At 34.8% G+C, this 20,993-nt stretch overlaps 1 protein-coding gene across 3 annotated transcripts in view; it reads left to right on the top strand.

The window, feature by feature from the left end:
* Nucleotides 1–18,533: 18,533 nt before the first annotated feature.
* The window catches only part of Galk (N-acetylgalactosamine kinase), an 88,269-nt gene continuing 85,809 nt past the window's right edge, over nucleotides 18,534–20,993 (top strand). For all 3 annotated transcript variants that reach the window (XR_015038588.1, XR_015038589.1, XM_085807887.1), the window contains exon 1: nucleotides 18,534–18,730. The gene's annotated coding sequence lies outside the window, so the exon portion shown is untranslated. The remainder of the gene's footprint in view (nucleotides 18,731–20,993) is intronic.

The raw sequence follows: 20,993 nt of genomic DNA, 5'->3' as shown, positions 1-20,993 counted from the left end.
AACAAAACAATAATGCATAAAAAATACATGATAACTCCAATTGACAAAGTCAAATAAACGATGTTATAAGTGTATTAAAAATATCTTAGTACTTTATCTAATGTTTACCATAAAGGAAGAGAAATTAATGTCTGGAATTTGAAAGTAAAAAATTAATCTGACTACGAACAATTTTGATTCCAAACAATCTCTATTTAACAAACAATTAATAAATGAAAGAAAGTTTATTTAGTTAACAAACAGTTCATTTTTATGAAGAAACAACTAGCTTTTACATTTATATCTCTTTTAAAAACACTTTTTTGCAAAAGAAACCGCTAGTTCATGAAAACTGCGGCAGACAAAATTATTCTACACAGTAAGACTTAAGTGCTATTTGTTGACGTTGCTGAAGAAGCAAATCTTTTAATGTCTCCTGCTACGTGCAATTATACAATGTGTTTCCTAAATATCAGTATAGCGCTACGAATACAGACTACTACTGAATACAGATACTAAGCCAAACAGTATTTACGCATCATAAAGTTTTATCGATTCCAATTAACATTTAAAAATTGAAATAAAAAGTGGCGACATATTTTCTTATTCTGTTATGTTTGTTTTAATTGCAAATATTCTGTTACATTGCATAAATTCGCATTAACACAGGACATAACCAAAACCAAAGTAATAAGTTCCCCTTGACATAGCTCAAACGAAACGTATTCTACGAAAAATGTGATTCCTCCACTCACGAAGTTATTAAAAACATAGATTTCAACTATTTAATAAAGATTTTGTTTCATCTAATCATCCTTTTCATCTTACTATCGACTTCGGCCGGTACCAAGGCTGCTGACTTTATCATCATTAAATTCGTATATCACGTGACAGTCTACTTCCCTATCAGTATTCATATATATAGGTACTTTCGCCTCAGACGAAAGCACAAAAATTTCTGGGACTTGTATATATTATTTTCTATTTTTACTGTACGATACTGTGTCAAATCTACGATAATGTGTAAAAGATATGCCAAAGTTATTAGTTGCTATTATTGCTTATCCAACCAAGACTTCATCTGTGGCCGATATATGGCACCACGCCTGATCAACTTCACTACTGAAGACTTTGCAGTTTTATTACAAGTGCACAAGATTTTCCCGTTTTTATGGAATTTAAAGAACTTTTACAGGTCCTTAGAGGATTCATGAACATGCAGCGGTAAAGGCCTTCGGGTCGAACACCACTTAACGAATGATGATCGCCTTAGACTTTATATTTGACCGAGCTATTGCGAAGAGCAATGTTGCCGGTTCCAGAATTAAAGCCCAAGGGCACTTGATATAAAGAAATCCGGACGTGGGGAAAATCTCAGATGAGAAAACGGAGAAAAGGGGAAGAAGAGAAGTACCAAAAGGAGCAAGACAATCCAATCGGACAAGTTCGCAAAACTTGACGAGCGATCATAGCTTTCAAGGAGGACCCAAGACAATGCAAATCAATGGCAACAATATGAGAAGATACACTACAGCAATAGTTCCAATGACAAATTCAAATACTACTAAACAACCTCAATCAATAGTGCTAAATACAACACAATACAATGCAACTATACAACACAAATTTAATACAACTATTCAACGCAATTTACTACAGCAACTCAACAACAACCTAAGCAACCTATTTACAACACTACTATATCATCACAATGCGAAAAATCTCACAGCATTAGTTTTATAATTCACCAAAAATAATATTCAAGCTACAGAAGAACTTCAATCAAAATCAGATGCATTGGAAGTATAAACAGCTACCGATTCAGGAGCTAAGTGAAAAAATTGTCGTCTCCTCCCATGAAGGTGTGAGCTGCAAGTGGTTTGACGCTTCTATCTTCGAAGAGAATTTCATAATTAAAGACTTGGGAGTAATTAACAAAGTCACATTGCACAGCTTTGTTGAAGAATGTTTCATTAGATCTTCTGATGTAATCTGGAATCGTCTCAAGGTTTAAGTCTCTGTGTAAAAATTTATTGCGGATAAGATAGTGTGAATCAGTAATAATGCGCAGAAATTTGTTTTGCACTACTTGTAATTGATGCAGTTGAGTTTGAGTGACCATGTTCCAAGCAGGAGCAGGATAACAAAGTATCGGTCAAATGCAAGTGGTATATATATATGTTTTTTGGTACGCAAGCTAAGATTTGAATATTTTCCAATGACCGGGAGAAATCTGCATATTATGCCCATGGCTTTGCTCTTGACACTATTAATGTGGCTAGACCTAAGGCTCCTCTAAACCAGGCTGAATCACCAACTTTTCTCTCTTGGCGAGGGAGGGAACACGCTGCCAATTTTGGCGCGTTTATCGCACACGCTGGCTGAATGTCTGCTGTTTTTTTAAAGATTTATTTTATAGATGCGCCGCATTCAGCGCATATAAACTTTTCGGATAATTTATTAATTCTCGAATAGTATAATAGACGTTTTTCACTTAAATAAAAAAATTTCGCGTATATTTTGTAAACATATTCAAAATAACTTATTCTTTAGATGTTTCAGTTTCGTTAGCAGACTAAAGAGCCCACCAGCGGCCGAGCGGTAAAAACGCTGAACACTGGTAGTTCGGTCCGAGGTTCGAATCCCGCGAACGGGCTGGCTGCATGGGCGTTTTCATGGTTTTCCCCATGTGTAACGTGTATACGAGCCAGTTCCCCTTAGAAAGTCCTCCACGAAGGAATCACTCCCCTTAGGCAGATAACCCTCGAGGCTTTGCCATAATCACACACACGCGTTAGCAGACTAAAATAAATAAGATATGAATAAAAACTTTCAATAGTGTCAAATGGTGAAATAGTTAAAGCGTAGAGTGTGCAAATAAATTTATCTTAATGACATTTTAACAAAAATTTCCATAAAAACACTGTAAATTCATACTAAAAAAAATAACTTAAGAATATGTTGTCATTTAAGTCTGAGGTATATGGAAATAATTGTGCAAGACTCTGAAGAAACACTTTCTTTTAAATGTGTGAAATATTTCATAACATATATGGAAGAAGAAGGTACACCATTCTGTGTTTTGGATGCTTTTCACCAAATGTAATATAAATACGAACTGGAAACCGTAATAAAAAGTCCTTCCTCTCCAATCAGATCACCTTTGTGTTGCATTGTATTTGTAATACTTCTAAAAATCCAATTTTTACCTAAATTAAAAAAACAGTTATTCCATAAAAGGTAATAAATTTGAACGTATATAGAATGAATTTTGTAATTTGAGTTATGTTACAAAATAATTCATAGTTTATATATTTTATACTAATAATTTAGGTAAAACCTGTCCAATTTAAGAATGTGTGTTAACCACATTCTTAAATTGTAAAAGGACGACTTAACCACATGTAATTCATTTCAAAGCCTAAAAGAAAGCTTATTTTTTATTTTACACAGCAACAGCATTTTCATGCAGTCATGTTTTTTTAATTGCTAGTTATTATACATAATACTTAATTTTAAACACATTCTTATTAGAAAGCATAACTAAGAAACTTCTTTTTAAAGCACCACAGTAATTGCAAAGAATGTCGTTAAATTTACAAAAGTGTTGAAGATATATTGAACAGCATTATAACAAGAAAGTACTGTACAAAATATGTAAATTTAGCATAACTTCTTTTTTAGAATTTGCATAGTTTCCTTCAAATGAACCTTAATGGGAAGTTATCTTGCGAAAATTTAAAAGTATTAAAATGGCCTCTATTTAAGAAGTAACTGCATTTATAATTATTTTCTAATTGTGAATAGATTATATTATTGCAATTAGATTATGCACTTACAACATAATTGCATAAAGTAATGAAATTAAGAGTTCACAGATACAATGTAATATAATTACAATGCAATTATCTAAATTGTAATTATAATCACTTATTTAATACCACAATATTATTACAATCACAATGTAATTTAAATTGGGTACTATAGTTGCATACCCTCCACTCAAAAGGAGGTACTGATAAGCCTGGAAGTTATTATCAACAAAAAGCCTGTTCAGGACAGTTTGATGACAATTTCCACCGGGCGAAAAGTACATTCTTAAGCCCAGGCAAATCATGACAATAAAAATCATTTAGTCTCATGATTCATCCAATATTTATTTTTTACTTATAATTTAAAGTGTTCTTTAGAACATTATCCAAAAATTAAATGAAGCAGTGTTTTGCTATAACATTAAAAACAACTAAAATAAAACGTTATATTTCTTGCTATAGTGCTCTTACAATAGATAAGAAAATATCACTTCACCCAACTTTTAAGATACTAGGCCGATAAATACATTTATAATTAGAGCAGACTATGATTCTTGTTATAATTGTAGTAATGTTTATTGCTCTAATTGAAATATTTAAATTTTAATTTTTAATTCTCTAATCATTCAAAACATAGCCCTAATTTGGGAGCACAGTGCCAACATGCATTTTAAAAAGCATCAAGGCCAGTTTAAACGACAATTTTTTAAATTACATCAGCACAGACATATCCAATTATTAAACTCTAGAACGTAGTTCAGTAGCTTTCTGAATTTGTAGGCAATTTCTTATTTAGAGATGACAACACAAAATAACGCTTCAGAAAATATTATTTATCATGTATAAAATTCTGTTTTGTAACACAGATCAGTAATAACTGTTTATCAATGTCATGAGGATTTAATTTGATGAGATCACATTCTTTAGAAGTATCGAATTCATGAAAGGATTTTGGCTTGGCCTTTGAAATTCATCATTACAGGCAGATTTATTTGATTGTTATGCATGCATTATACACTACACTATCAGGGTCAATGTTCCTTCTTACCTTCTACGGGAACATACAAGGACCTGACTCGGAACAGAGAGCTTACTAAAGCTATGTTCACTAATTGTGGTAAGTAGACAGGATACAGACGAAGGGTATACAAAACCCTTTATTTTCTCTATATATACAAGAACTTCCGTACTTCGGAATACACTGACCCGCTACTTGGGGTCTAACGTAAAAGTATAAAAATAAAACTAAACTCTAATTTAACTTTAGAATAATAAACGTGGAAGATTGGCCTTATAATAACAGGAAGCGTATGTAGCACAGAGACTGTGAACACTACAATACGTTTAATTTATCAAGAGGATTAAAACCTCTGGCCTGGAAGGCAAACAGCAACTGCGTAACTTCTAAGGTAAGCGGCCTGCTTTGACTCACTGCTTCCTCTCTCTCGCTTGGCAAAAGGCCACAACTTAAATACTTGGCGTTCGCCAGACAAACTTTGCATAAAAACCTTAACGCTTATAATTCTGGCCGGAAGTAGAAAATAAGAAGTGATAGTAAAGATTTAAAATAAAATAAACGTTAGTAAAACTTAAGATCCTTACATACTTCCCGCCAGAGTTAATTAGTTTGAAACTGAGGTCTAAAACGACCTTGTTGAAAACTTTTAGCTCTAGAATCTAACGCGACGCCAATCTTTTACAAACATACTTCGCTAGAAACAAGAAATTTAAAAGAAAGAAATTTGTTTACAATAGCAGCTCCCAGGATATACAACATTTTTTTTTCATCTGTACTGCATCTAAACAGGAGCTTTTATTCAATTCTGGTTCCTTCCAGAGATCTGGAAGGAAAACTAGTTTAATGAAATGTTACACAATGAAATGACAAGTAACATATACAATTATATTTCACTTAACATTCTTATTTCATTCATGACTATTTTAATTATCTCTCCCCGTGCTCTCTGACATGTGTTGTAAAAGAACACCAGACACGAATGTGTTTCTGTTTACGTGTTCAACACTTCCTCCTACAATCAAAACACTAACGTGTTAAAATTCAACATAACAAGACCTCTTAACACACCCTAATTTCAACTCTAAACTCTGAGGTACTATTCTAAAAGTGGCTAACTCTAAAGTGTAGCGTCAGAGAGCCTAACTACATCATTCAACCTTTAACACATATTCGCCATGCTTTAGTCTTTTTACAGTCACACGAATTAAAAATTTTAACATTCACTTTTACCATATCATGGTATTTCTTAACATTTAAAATAACAGTTCACATTGTATATAAGAACATATCAACATGCTGTTAATTTTACACATTTGAAAACATATATTAGTAGTACCTTGTTAACTTCTTTCTTTTCAAAGCAAGTGCCAATTCTTTCTACATTGAAATAATACATTTCAAAAAGTCTTTCAGACTAAAACTTCTTTCTTGCTAGAATGTTTTAAATAAAATTTATACAATAACTTTTTACAATATTTAAGTCTTTACACAACGCTATTATACATCAACTTTAGTTTTACGCGCGAGTAATTGAAAAACATAATACGAAAATCGGTCACAACTCATTTCTCGGCCTTTTGGCGATAAAGGTAGACCTCGCATGAGGTAAAACTTCTTGAAATCTGCCACTTGCAGTAAGAATGAAAGATTAACTTAAGTTTGCAAAGTAACATAAAATTTTACTTATCTTTGTGATATTCAGACATCCTTTTCTGGGCCCAGTCTTTAAAGGTATTGCAGATCGTTGTGTGATTTATCCTCCTTCTTGTACGGGCTCGCCCTTCAGTGCTTTCCTCTGGAAGCTTCCTTTTTTCACCAGTTTGGTCACCCTTGAATACCTTCTTTTTCTCCTCTGCTTGTGGTCTTGGCCGTTTGATGGCAGCTGGTCTTGGCGGAACCGGGAACCTTCTTTCGTGTTCCTGCTTGGACCTCGTTGCTGGCCGTTCAAATTTTCCTTGTAACTTTTCCTCCGCCGCTGATGGCCCTTCCGCAGTTGGGCGACTTTTGCTGCGGAGAGTCTTGTCGGATGAATAGATCTTCCGTTTTAGAGCCGGGTTATAGTTGCCGTCATTTCTCCTGGTTCTCTTCACATACGTCGTCCTTCTCCCTTCTTCATTCTGGGGGTGTTCGTGAACTCTCTTTTCTGGACGGTGGAACGGCTTCTTTTTCTTGCTACCTTCAATTTTTCCGCGGGGCAATTTTCTTTTCACTGGCTCCTGCCTCTTATTGGCTTGCCCTTGTACTTGTCGTTTTTCCACCTCTGGAGCTTGTGCCTGCGGTGTCTGCCGTGCCGGATCCTGCAAAAGATCTGAAAATATTTGCATTTTATTACGATCGAAGTAGGGCTTGATTTGATCAATGTCTGCGGAACAGGTTTCACCATTTCCGGCTTTTAACACTACTACAGCGTGAGTTATTTTTTCTATAACATATGGTCCTTCAAATCGTGGAAAAAATTTGGCAGTTTTATCTTCTGGTGCTGAAGAAAGTGAATGCTTAATTTTTAAAACTTCATCCCCTACTTTATAAGTTACTCCCCGTCGTTTCAAATCATAATAGAGCTTCTGTTTTCTTTGTGCTACTTCCGTATTCTTTTTTGCTTCTTTTATTAGTTTTTCTATATCACCCATTTTAAATTCTGGGGCTCTTTGTTGCACATAAAATAATTTATTTAACGGCGTTATAATCTTTCTGCCTAAAAATAACTCAGCAGGAGTTTTGCCCGTTGTATCATGTTTTGCGGTCCTAAGGGCGAAAGCAAATTCATTGACATAGTTATCCCAGCTTTTATGAAAATTTTTAACACAACTACGGATAATTTTCACTATATTTCTATTGACCCGTTCCGCTATATTTGATTGCGGCCGATACGGGACCATTTTTAAATGACGTATGCCCAGTTTTTGGCACATGTCTTCAAATATATTACTTACAAATTGAGGACCATTATCCGATATAACTTTTAGGGGCGCCCCGTATTTTAAAATATATTTATTTAAAATAGAATCAGTAACTAATTTCGCGGAGGCTCGTTTTAAGGGAACAATTTCCGTCCATTTACTAAAATGATCAACCATAACAAGGAGATAGCGACTTTTATTTAACTGACTTTTTGGGAAAGGGCCCAATAAATCGATGCCAATTATTTCATTTGGAAATTCGGATTTAATACTATTTAGAAACCCGGCCGGGCGGAAATTAATATAATTAACTGCTTGACATGTTGGGCAGGACTGGACATACGCCCTTGTTAACTTTTGCAGTTCAGGAAAGTAGACTGCCTCGCGTACGCGTTGGATAGTTTTTCGAATACCAGCATGAGAAGCTAAAGGGCTGTCATGGAGCTCCTGCAGGATATTTAATCTAAGACTAGCTGGGATAACAGGTCGAAATTCGTTGTTGGAATTCGTAGTTTTTGTATAGAATAATAGACCATCTATTAGTTCGTAATGGGCCGCCCTATTTCGTATCGCCACAATATCTTGGTGGCTAAAATTTTCAGGATCCTTCAAATACTCATAAATGCTTCCAAACTCAGGATCCTTACCCAGTTCGGTTATTACAGTTTCTCGGGAATTTATTGTACATGCTGTAAGCATTGCCACATTTGCGGTATTACCTTGTTCGTCTATTTTAATTCTTGATAGGGCATCTGCTACGATATTTTCCTTCCCGGGGGTATGCTTGATTACCAGATTATATTCTTGCAGCTTGAGTGCCCATCTTATTAACCTTGGGGATAAATTTTTCCCTGAGTACAATCTAGTTACCGCCGCATGATCAGAGTACACTGTTATCGGCACCTTTCCAAAATAGACTCGGAACTTTTGTACTGCTAACAGAACTGCAAGTGCCTCTCTCTCGGTCGCGGAATAGTTTCTTTGTGTTTGATTTAAAGTTCGGCTAAAAAATGCCACGGGTTGCTGATTTTGCGAAAGTACCGCTCCTACCGCATAATCCGAAGCATCCGCTGAAATTTCTAAATTCTCATCCTTTTCAGGAAATTTCAAGACGGGCTTGCGTTAATGCTTGTTTTAATTTTTCGAAAGCACTATTGGCTTCGGCCGTCCACGAGAATCTTGCCTTTTTCCTTTTTAATTTTAACAATGGCTCAGCGATAACCGCAAAATCTTTTATAAAGGACCTACAATATGAACAAAGTCCTAGAAAAGAAGAGAGCTTCTTTGCCGTGTTTGGAGTCGGATACTTTTGTAAGCGATTATTTTTGATTCATCTGTCTCGATCTCTTTTTGAGATATTTTGTAACCTAAATATTTTAATTCAGGGGCTGCAAATTTGCACTTTTCGACATTAACGTTTAGACCGGCCTCATTTAATAAAGAAAACACCTGTCTTAAATCCTGTACATGTTGGTCGAGATTATCACTAGTAATAATGATATCGTCTAAATAGTAGATAAATGTGGACTTTCCAAGAACAGGTCTTAACACAATGTCCATGCATCGCTGAAATGTTGCCGGGGCCCCTGCAAGGCCAAACGGCATACGCAAAAATGCATAAGTGCCAGACTTGGTTATAAAAGCAGTCTTAGGCACGTCCTCAGGCCTCATCCCTATTTGAAAATAACCAGTCGTTAAGTCTAAAGTCGTCATAAATTTGGTTGATTTTATGTTCCTTAGAATTTCTTCTATGACCGGTAATGGATATGCCGGATATTTAGTTATGGAGTTTAATTTACGGTAATCAATAGCGAATCTCCACCTTTTTGGATGCTCCAAAGGATAATCATTATTTTTCTTACATAAGACCACCGGGCTAGCATAACTACTTGAGATGGGCGTTATGATCTTTTCATGTAGCATATCGGTAATATGCCATTCTATAATTTTTTCCTTATTCTTATCATACCGGTATGGTTTTTGACGAACTGGCATTGCATCTCCGGTGTCAATACTATGGTTAGTAACCTGAGTAAATCCTGGAATATCACTAAATAACGAAGCAAATTCACTTACCACTTGTCGGATTCTATCTTGCTCGTCATTAGGCAGGTGGTCAAGATTTACCATCGGCGGTTCAGCCTTTTCAGTACGAACTGGTTTCATTGTCAGCTTAAGGGACGCTTCATTAAAATCCAGTGTTGCTTGTGCGTCTGAAAGAAAATCTATCCCTAAGATTAAATGTGCTTGCAGATTCTTTACTATAAAAAACATCACCTTTATTTGTTCGTCCTTGATACGGATATACAACGGTACTTTACCTATGCACTTACATAGTTCTCCTTGCGCCGCTAACACTGTCGTATTATCCGAATTATATATGCGGTATTTCCGAAAATACTTCCTAAAAAAATCTTCTGCCACACAGGAACACTGCGCGCCTGTATCCAGGAGTGCGGTGGCTGGGATATTATTCACCAAGACTTCGATCTTCGGAAGAGTCACATTTTTCACCATTACTGTATTTAACTTGTAGGAAGAGGGGTTTTCTTGGTCTTCGGATTTCCGCACCCTCCCGTCAGCAGAAATCCGTTTTAGTTTAAATTATTTTTCCTTTCCGTGCTTTCCTTCTTTTTCCACTGGCCTTGAGACTTTTTTCCTGGGTTGCTATTGAACTGTCGACGTTCGCCGGCTGTTTTTGAATGCTCGGGTTTCCTTGCCCACTGATTCGCTTTTTCTCCGTAGCCGTGTTCTTGAGTTTGCTGTAGTCTTGGCGTACCAAATTGGTTTCGCTGTTGATATTGGCGTCTTCTTTCGACGTCCGCCGTTCTTCTACTTTCAAACTGGATTGCTAGCTCAAATAACTTTTCCAGTGTAGTCGGATTTCTTAATTCAATAAAGTCTTGCACTTGGGGTAGTAACCTCGGCAAAATCACTTGAATTATTTCAGGATCCGGACGGTTTCCATACAAGAGTTTGAAAACGTGAATTTTTCTTAAAATAAAGCTCGAGAGGTTTTCGATTCTTTGTTGATATATACTGAAAAGTTCCGTTTCTAATTTCGCACGATCCCTTACAACAGGGAAGGCTTTTAGTAGGGCAGTCTTGAAATTTTCGTAAGTATAGGTGGGACTTCCTGCTAAGAGACTTCTTCCTATACATTTAAACCAGTTAAGCGCTTGGCCTCTCAAAGCGCTGGTAGCTAAGGTAACTTTTTGAAACTCGTGCACGGGGTAGAGCATGAAGTGTTCATCCAATTTTTCCAAAAAACTGGTTACCGGTGAGTTTCCGTTAAATGTTGCTTCTGGTTTCATCGAAGCGCGCATGGTCTGGACGATGTAACCAAATCCTTCCAGGGCGGCAGCTGGCATTTCTGGATTCTGAGCCGTTTCTGCAGGCAGCACAGGTTCTTCTTGAAACTCGGCCATGGTTATTCTTCTTCGTTGGGAGCCACTATCAGGGTCAATGTTCCTTCTTACCTTCTTCGGGAACATACAAGGAGCTGACTCGGAACAGAGAGCTTACTAAAGCTATGTTCACTAATTGTGGTAAGTAGACAGGATAAAGACGAAGGGTATACAAAACCCTTTATTTTCTCTATTTAAAGAACTTCCGTACTTCGGAATACACTGACCCGCTACTTGGGGTCTAACGTAAAAGTATAAAAATAAAACTAAACTCTAATTTAACTTTAGAATAATAAACGTGGAAGATTGGCCTTATAATAACAGGAAGCGTATGTAGCACAGAGACTGTGAACACTACAATACGTTTAATTTATCAAGAGGATTAAAACCTCTGGCCTGGAAGGCAAACAGCAACTGCGTAACTTCTAAGGTAAGCGGCCTGCTTTGACTCACTGATTCCTCTCTCTCGCTTGGCAAAAGGCCACAACTTAAATACTTGGTGTTCGCCAGACAAACTTTGAATAAAATCCTTAACGCTTATAATTCTGGCCGGAAGTAGAAAATAAGAAGTGATAGTAAAGATTTAAAATAAAATAAACGTTAGTAAAATTTAAGATCCTTACAACACATGCATTAAAAACACTACAATTATTTTTGAAAAATACACATGCAGTTTCACAAGTTTTCTGTGCTTATTTGAATGTTCTGCATTCATTTCTAAATCTTTACTCCATTGCCAAATTATATAATACTGTGATTATAAATATATGGTACTTGCACAATCCTTGCAATTATTGAAGTCAGATTATATATATTTTGTCTCACACTATTCTATTGACTTCAGATTTCAATGTCAAAATTCTGGAAGTTATTTTAACCAAGAAACACTAGTGGGCACTGTGCATAAACAACTCATCTAACTTTTTAACAATAGTGATTATAAAATAAAGAAAAAAATTATATATCATTCCAACGATATTGCAACTATAGTATAATGTTACATATATCTTTAGCAAACATTCAGATTTTATCTTGACTTTCCAAATTATTATTTATTTTTAATAAATTTCAATATGCTAATGATTTTCATGTTACATTAGTATAAATTCCACAATTAGCACAGAAAAACAAAATCTGCGCTTTATATTAAAAGAGAAATTTCTTTTCCACATTCAAAACATCCACATTGGCGATGTTTGGCGACGGGTACATTAACCCTAGACTAATTTAATTATAGCTATTATTACAGAAATTAGCAGATACTTAGGTTATTGTACACAAGAATTTCACTTTACGTGCACATTATAAACATCAGAGAAGATATAAACTCTAAATGAAGGCGTAATTAACATTATACTTAGTAAGCAAAGTTCAGCGCCTGGACCAGGTTTCCAATTGTCTCTTCGGCAATTATTTACCCATATTTTTCTTCTTTCTTCATTTTTAGGAAATTTTACCAATGTATGACCTTTCCGTGAATGATTTGAACAATTAATAGCTGCACATCCGCCCATTTTACACAAAAAAACACAAAAAATTGTTGCACCGTAACTACACAGCCGCCATTAAAACTCCCACTTGGGATCGCGAATGCCTGATGATTCAGCCTGGTATATAGGAGCCTTAGTTAGACCATGTGAGCCTTTGGTTCAAAATAATTCCTAAGTATTTGGCTTTTGTGACCAGAGGAACAGCTTCCTGAAAAAGGTTGAGATATTTAAAAACGATGTTTTTCTTAGTTTTGCTAAGAATTAAAAGTTGTGACTTGCTAGCATTGATTTTTACGCCCCAATTTGTGCACCAGTCTTCTACGGCATAGAGGTAATTTTGCATTTTGTCTATTGCATGATTAGCTTGGATGGATTTAATTGCAATCGCCGTATCATCGGCATAACATGCTAACAGAGAGTAATTGTCCAAACCAGGGTGAGGAAAATCTGATATGTAAAAAAGATATAGCACTGGACCGAGAATACTTCCTTGTGGGACGGTGGATCTTATAGGTCTTGAATTGGATTTTTCATTTCCTTGAGCGACGAAGAAAGTGCGGTTCTGCAAAAAGGAGAAGATCAGAAGAATGAGTTCTATAGGAAGTCCCAAGTTCATAAGCTTGAAGACGAGCCCCTCATACAAGACGCTGTCAAAGGCTTTTGCCTCGTCCAGCATAAGGAGCGCAACACTTTGCTTGTTATGGAATGCAGATCCCACAAATCTACAATTCTTACTAGTTGTCGAGTAGTACTGAAGTTTTTTCTGAATCCGTATTGATCATTAGGTAGCAGGTGAAGAAAAGGTTCCAATCTTGTGAGAATAAGTCTTTTATAAATTTTACCAAGGCTGGTAACAAACTGATTGGACGATAGCCATCAGGCTTGGTCACATCTTTACCCGGTTTGGGAAGAAGAAAGATCTTGGCTTGCTTCCAAGGATCAGGGAAATAGTTGAGAGTAAGACAAGCGTTGAGAATACTAGCGAATTTACTGATAAGATTTCTAGGTAAGGGTTACGAAGCAATTTATTGGTAATTTGATCACTTCCAGGAGCTTTTTTGATGTTGAGATATCTAATAATATTAGTAATTTTAATAGGAGAAGTAAGCCTTGGGATGTTATGAGCCGAAGAAGAATGAAGCCAGGAACACACATAGTTTTCCAGAACATCTTTAAAGGTCTGATTCATGGGCTCCATATTATTAGTAAACTGCTTTTACAGGTATTCAGCGAAAATATCAACTTTATCTTTAAGTGAGTAGGCAATTTTAGTATCCGTATGAATAGGTCTATTGTTAATACTACGTCTTTTAAGATTTTTAAGATACTTCCACAAAGAACCATCATTAATATTAAGTTTAGAAATAAAATCGTCTCTTGTTTCCTTTTTAAAATCAGTGATAAGCTTCTTGATTCTTTTATTAAAAATATTGATTTCTCTTTTAAGGGCAGGGTCCCAGTTACGGTGCCAAAGCTTCAGCAATCGTTTCTTTCTTTGATAATGTCTCTGATACTGGGAATCGGATATTATTTGTAGTTAATTGAATGGTAACTGTAGCATCTCTGAAAGATTTCAGTATACTGTCAGTGAAGATTTGAATGGCAAGATCGATATCCTGTTTGGTAGAAAGTGAAGTGAAAATAGGGGAATGTTTGATTAGGATATTGTGAAAAGTAATCCAATCAGTATTATTTCTGGTAATAGGAGGGTCGTCTTTAGAAACACCAAGAGAAGCAATTACAGGTACATGATCAGATGTAAGTTCTGCCTTGACATCCAAGGAAATAGGGATAGAAGTATTTGTAAGGATAATATCCAATATGTCCGAGAGATTTGGAGAGGCAGGACGAAAAGTGGCTTCAGAAGGTACATGTAATGCGACAGGATAATTGCAGATAAAATTATGCATAATACGTCCATTGATGTTTGAACGACAACATCCCCATTCGAGGTGCTTAGCATTCATGTCTCCGGCAATAATAACTTGTTGATCTTCAGGAAGTACGTTTTTTAACATATTTTCAAAAAGTCGATTTCGTGGTGGATTATAAATAGCCGTAAAATGGATGGTACCAAATTGTGGGAGTATAACAGTAACAGTCACGAATCCAGAAGCAGAGTTTGTCGAGACAAGACAAGATTGCAGAGAGCTTTTAACAAAAATTGCAGCTCCTCTTCTTCTTTGTGTTAGTCTATCACCTCTGTAGGTGCGATAATTAGCAATATACAGCCCATCGGCAGAAACAACATCTGTTTCAGAGATCATACCAATATCTATGTTATATTCTATGATAAACTCCGAAAGTTCATCAGTTTTGTTAACAATGCCAGCAGCATTCCAATAACAAAGTTTAAGCGAATCTGACTTATTGAATATGCTGGTCAGAATTAGTTTCATCTGATACTGTATTAGTGGCATTTTGATGGATGTCTTGCGCAAGGAGTTGTATTCCTGAGTTTTTCAGGAAAGTGACTAGAGTATTAAGGTCATAAAATATCTTTTTTGCTTCTGCAATAAGATTTGGAGAAGGATTGTTATTAGTTTTGATGGCTTCAGCAAAAGACTTATTGATAATAAACCTATCAGCATATGATTTGATTTGTTTTATTTAGCTTGCTTCGGGAACTTTTCACAACCTTTAAATGAAGCTGTGTGGTCTAGACCACAATTTGCACATTTAGAAGGTGCATTCTTGTCTTTCTGACAGGTTCTTGAGTCATGGTTATCACCACATTTAACACTTCTAAAGTTATTGTGGCAAGCAGCTTGTGAATGGTGAAATCCTTGACATCGGAAGCACTGGACTGGGCCAGAGCGTCCTTTATATGGTTCGACTTTGATATGTAATCCACAAATTTTGGTTTGTTTAGAAATTTCTTTAGATTTTTCATTTTTCTGCAGAGTAATAAGAAAAAGAAGAAATTTTTTAACTTCTTTAAATCTACGAGAGAGTTGATTGGCAATTATAACTTGGTAATTTTTGCTTAAAATTTCTTCTTTGATTTCATCAAGATCTGTGTCCATCGTAAGATGACGGAAGACCACTTTATGATTCTTCTCATCAGGCAAGAGAAAGGAGTGATATTTAATTTCCTTTTTGTCCAGAATGCTTGTCATTTCTCTATGATTGTTGACATGAGAGACTTTAATTTTAAAGCCTTCTTTTTGAATGTAACCTGTGTAATCAGATTTGTCTGATAATTTATGTTCTGCAAATAACGCTTTTAGTTCTTTCCAATTAAACTTTTTATCATTTATATAAATAGCAGGTGGAACTTTGCCTTTTTTGTTTTGATCGTTTTCGATTTCTTCATTTATCTGAGATTCATTTGGAACAACAGAACTAGTGTCCATTGATTCTTGACTATTAATGGAAGGAGTAACAACTGGTTTGTGCTGAGAAGGATTAATGGGACGAAAATGACCCTTTTTTCTTTTACCCACACTACGATCTCCTCTGGGTTTTTGTTCAGTTTCATTACCTGAACTATCCGTTTCTTGTTCGAAAGGAATTTCATTTGAATTTTCTTTATTTGGCTTATTAGGTGAGCCTTTCATATGTTTTCTTTTGACAATTTTCCATTCACCTTTTGTAGATGTAGGAGGAGTTTCTTCTTGATATTCTAATGTCTCTTCAATTTCTTTGTGAGCAGTAGTTAAGGCATCATACATTTTTTGAAGTAGATCAAATTCTCTCCGACGAAACATACAATGGAATCTTTCCAGCCTGACGTCATAAACGGCAACCAATAAGAACAGGGGTAGTGGCTGGGGCCAGACACTTGAAAGGGCCCCCCCCCGATAGGAAGTGCTAATAGACGACAACTACTGATAAGGATAGCGTCCCTGCGGAATAGTTACGAGAAAAGAGCCACATGATTTAAAGAAATTACTATTATTTTATGCCATCTTACCCGAATGATACTTATCTGGATGTTCTGTCTTCATATTGTAGAAAATTAACAGCAAGGAAGGTATGACCTTTAGGGACAGGAAATTTTTAGGTTTTGAGGACCAGACATTGCAGAGGATATACGAAAAAACGTTTTTTTAAGGAAATGAAAATTTTCTGAAACACACATTTGAAAATTTCGGAACTCTGCTAAGATGCTGCCACCATCGTACGTAATTACAGCGCCCTCGGACACTAGAGTACAGACAGACAAAGTAGACAGATGTCTTATTTTGCACCCGCTAAGTCTTTCTGCTCCGATGGGCGAAAAATCAAGCTTAGGTGCGAAGGAAAGGTATATAGAAAAGGGGCAATTTCATATTTCAGAGAAGAGTAAAAAGGAACTTCGTACATTTTGTAGTAGTAGTAGTAGTAGTACATTTTGTACGAGTTCGAAAGGCCAGGAAGAAAAGATGGGACAAAATAAAATTTAAAATAAATGGTTCAAAAAGTAATAGAGGGGGAAAAAGGCCTATAGAAAGAAAAGGAAAAGAAGTAGAAGATATCCTAAAATAGGATTGTGTCCATGAGTGTAGTCAAGAGAAAACTGTGCTCATTTACAATAAATAGTGTCTCATAGGTGTGTGTGTGTAGTGAGTGTGTTTCGTAAAGCTGAATAGATGTGATACTGGGAGGAAAAAAAGGGACAGTGTTAAAATGCTTCGTATCAAGGTATTTAGCATGGAATACAAAGCAATATGTATGCTTGCATCCTGAGACACAACAGATGTTAAGGATTACCATCAGACCCATGACATCAGACAAAAGTATATATTAATTTAACTAAAGTAACTTATGCTATTTTCGTTCTCCACATTTTCATACATTTTGCAAAAAACAGCAGCAGACAAAGATCATATAACCATACACAATACAAGACCACAACCGCATACACACATAAAAAAGTATATATATTTATATATATGTGTGTAAATTACGGAGTATATGTATGAAAAACATAAATGAAACATAGTATTTATTAATTTAACTATCATAATTTATTACAAGTTTAATTGTTTTACTATCATAATTTATTACTAGTTAATTAATGCTATTTTAACACATTAAGGCACATTGTTATTTATATAAGCTCATAATTCTAAGAATTTATTTAAGGAAATGAAGAATAATCCATCCCTTACATTTGGCCATTTAACAGATAGCAACAAACAGTATGAGAAAAAAAAAATCGGTGAGGTATGATATTTAAAGGCGAAAATATATTTATGCGATCTTAAAAAAGAGAAACCAAAAGATCCGAGAGGGAAGTAGCGCGATGCCCCAAATCCCCAAATTTTCCTCTCACGAGATTCCTCAAAACAAGATAAGGGGGGCTTTGTAGGTGGTGACAGACGTGAACTAATAACGTAGGCGTCTCTTTGGAATTGTAACCACAAAGGAAGCCACAAGCAATGAGCAATTTCAGCTATTGTTTAATGCTAAAAACTGATGAAAAATTAAAATTAATTTATTTAAAAGCACTTATTTATAGAAATTTAATTCAGTTTAGACGAAAGAAGGGTACTTATCTTAAAATTCCAGGCTTGCGTATATACTACGAACATTGTCCGCTGTTTCATTCTCATCAACGTGGGAGCTGAAAAATCTTTGGAAAAGGTGTAGGTTTTCTAGAAAGAACACTATTTCAAAGTAATTTTATTGATAATCACTAAGGGGAAAGGAATGTTGTTCACTTATTTACAGAGCGCTGCAAATGTGCAGCCGCTTGCCTCGGGGATTGCAGTGCCACCTCGGACACTAAAGTGCAGTGTTTTTAGGGCTCGCGGACAGTTGAAGATATCTTCTGTGTCCATAATACATTACAGTCTAATGTAATTAGCATGATATATATAACAACCAAACAAATATGTAATTACAAATTGCTCTTTTTACCACAACTTTAATTTTGGAACTTAATATGTGATATAACTGCGAAAATATTGGCAATATTGATTTGCGAATGTGATTGCCGGCATTCATATCCCTGCATGCATCTGTGCAAAGCGTAAACAACTGGCGGCGAAATAAAAATGTGTTTAGAGACGTGTCCCTTATTTCAACACACCGTGATAAGAAAAATAAAGGGCGTTAAGCTTAATAACCTTTTATTAATCCGTATTGCCTGACTTATCATTTACTATATCTTAAGGGACCAGATTTGTAATCGACTGTAAGTTCAGAAAACTTTCTGTATTCTGTAAATTTTTTTCTAACTTTTGCTTTAAAATATTAACCGCATCCTGAGTAAAAAGGAAATGAAATGCATATACATATATCTGTATATAAAGAATGTAAAATTATATTTGAGGGTATCTGTGTTAAAGCATATATTTTTCGGGCAAAAAAATGTAAAAATATATTTCGGATTTTTGTTCCATGTTGCTATATCTTTAGTAGGGATTTTCTTGTTATCGTAGAGTAAAATATGCGATAATAAGCTTTCAAGCAGTAGAACTCGGTGATATTAATAAAGAAATATAAGTTACCTTGAGATAATTTTGGGAGGTAAGCTACTGAGGAAGCATTGTAATTGAAATTACAATTTTTTTTTGTTATATTGCCTGAAATTTGTAATTTTAAATCTAAGTTTATATTCTTGAATAATTATAGTTTTTCTGCTACGCTGAGTAAAAAATCCTTTATTACAGCAGGAATTCCTGTTTTCGAGGGAATGATTTTCGAAAATTCTTATATTGCTTTGATATAGTTGGAAATTTTTGTATAGTAGAACTGTTTATTTATGTAATGAGTGACTTGTAACAACTGTAATTTAATTTATAGTCTGAAGGACTTTCTTGAAAAATGCATTGAGCAAAATGATAAAAAAACTTTCATTTAGCAAATACTTTTTTGATACTATTGAATAACTGCATTTATTTGTCCAAGCTGCATGTAGTTCTCTGGCTTCATATCGAAGAGGGAAAAGGATTTGTGTGTTGATATTATGTTGTAATCACACAGATGCTTCAAAGGTCTAGAATTCATTTTAATCAAGAAATACCAATTCAAGTAGTTGTAAATTTATTTCCTCATTTATTGACTGATCCAAACTGAAAATTGTCTATCTAATTATTCTTCAAAAATGAAATAAAAAAATGTGGTTGTTTATTACAAGAAACAAAACCAACTAATTCAAAGATAACACCTACTTTTTTTGACCTCCCCAGTAGTATGAATTTAATTTTAAAGCTCTGTATCTATTGCATATCTTCCTATACAGTTATTTTGTCAGTTAACAGTTCCAGATGGTGGATGTAAGTAACTATATCGTGGTAGGTGTTATTAATTATAACTATGTTGCTACCCATCTTCTGAATAAAATTATAGTTGCTAAAAAATTGCAAATTTTTAAACATCAAGTTTGAGAACTTTAATTTCAGAATTTTAAAAATTAAAACTAAAAGATGTACATTTTATTTGTGTGTTTTCATATCAAAATAAATTATTAATATTTAAAAGTAAATTAATATTGTGCAAATTTTTTCCTGCAGTGTGTTTAGTTCACGAAAAGCTTATGTCTGAATGAAGGCTAGCTTCACTACAGTCTCAAAATAAGGTGGTGAAAATAAGTGCAGTAGGGTGTAGACAACATATGTTACGGTTGAAAATGGGAAGGGCTAGCAATGGTCTTGAAGTGCTTATTTTAAAGCAGCATACTGTAGCAAGTCCTATGTAGTTCTTATTGAGGGTATTAACTGCATGCCGAAAAAGCTGGTTCATGAAAAATATCTTCATTTTAAGCAAAGGTTTTGTTTGCTGAAAGCTAGTTAAAGAAAAGAAGAGTGTATAAAGATAAGTATATATATGAAGCTGATATATTTAAGAAATAATAATAAGTGTAAATTACATAAAGTTCTGAAATCAGAAATTTTAGCTTTGAATCTTGTTATTTACCGAAATACTAGTAGCTGGAAATGGCTGAAGAAAATTAAACCAAATATTAAAATTATTCAGCAATTAATATTAAGATTAAATGATAATTATTAACTAAAATTGTTTAGAACTTAAGATTATAACATCAAGATGAATTGACAAAGGCATTATCAGTATTACACCAAAGCCATGGATCTGCACTGTTTTTCACATACTTATATTTTTAAAATTGTTCTAAATATTCTGCACTGTACTAAAATAGTGCTTCCTACTCTTTGGTAAATGTGTAAGAGCTATTATCTAGAAGCTTGTTACTTGACTTTTCTCAAAGGCCTTTAATGTTAAACCTAATGTATGTTAAACCTTTAATATTTTGAGGGAATGATTTTGTGCATTTGTGTTTTTTGGGTACTGTTAGCAATATTATTATGCATAGTCAATAACACTGATACTAACTGAAAAGGGCTCACAGCTGTTCTCTAAACTTGGGATTATGATATTAATACTAAAGCAAACAGAAGAGTTTTGATTTAGTATGGTAGAGGTCAACCTGAGAACAT

Source organism: Stegodyphus dumicola, chromosome X1 (genome assembly GCF_044657685.1).
Source record: "Stegodyphus dumicola isolate Sdum_Otavi_A_Nest chromosome X1, ASM4465768v1".
In the NCBI taxonomy this organism is placed as follows: Eukaryota; Metazoa; Arthropoda; class Arachnida; order Araneae; family Eresidae; genus Stegodyphus; species Stegodyphus dumicola.
Note: the sequence above shows the minus strand (reverse complement) of the source record. Positions and strands in the feature narration are given on the sequence as shown.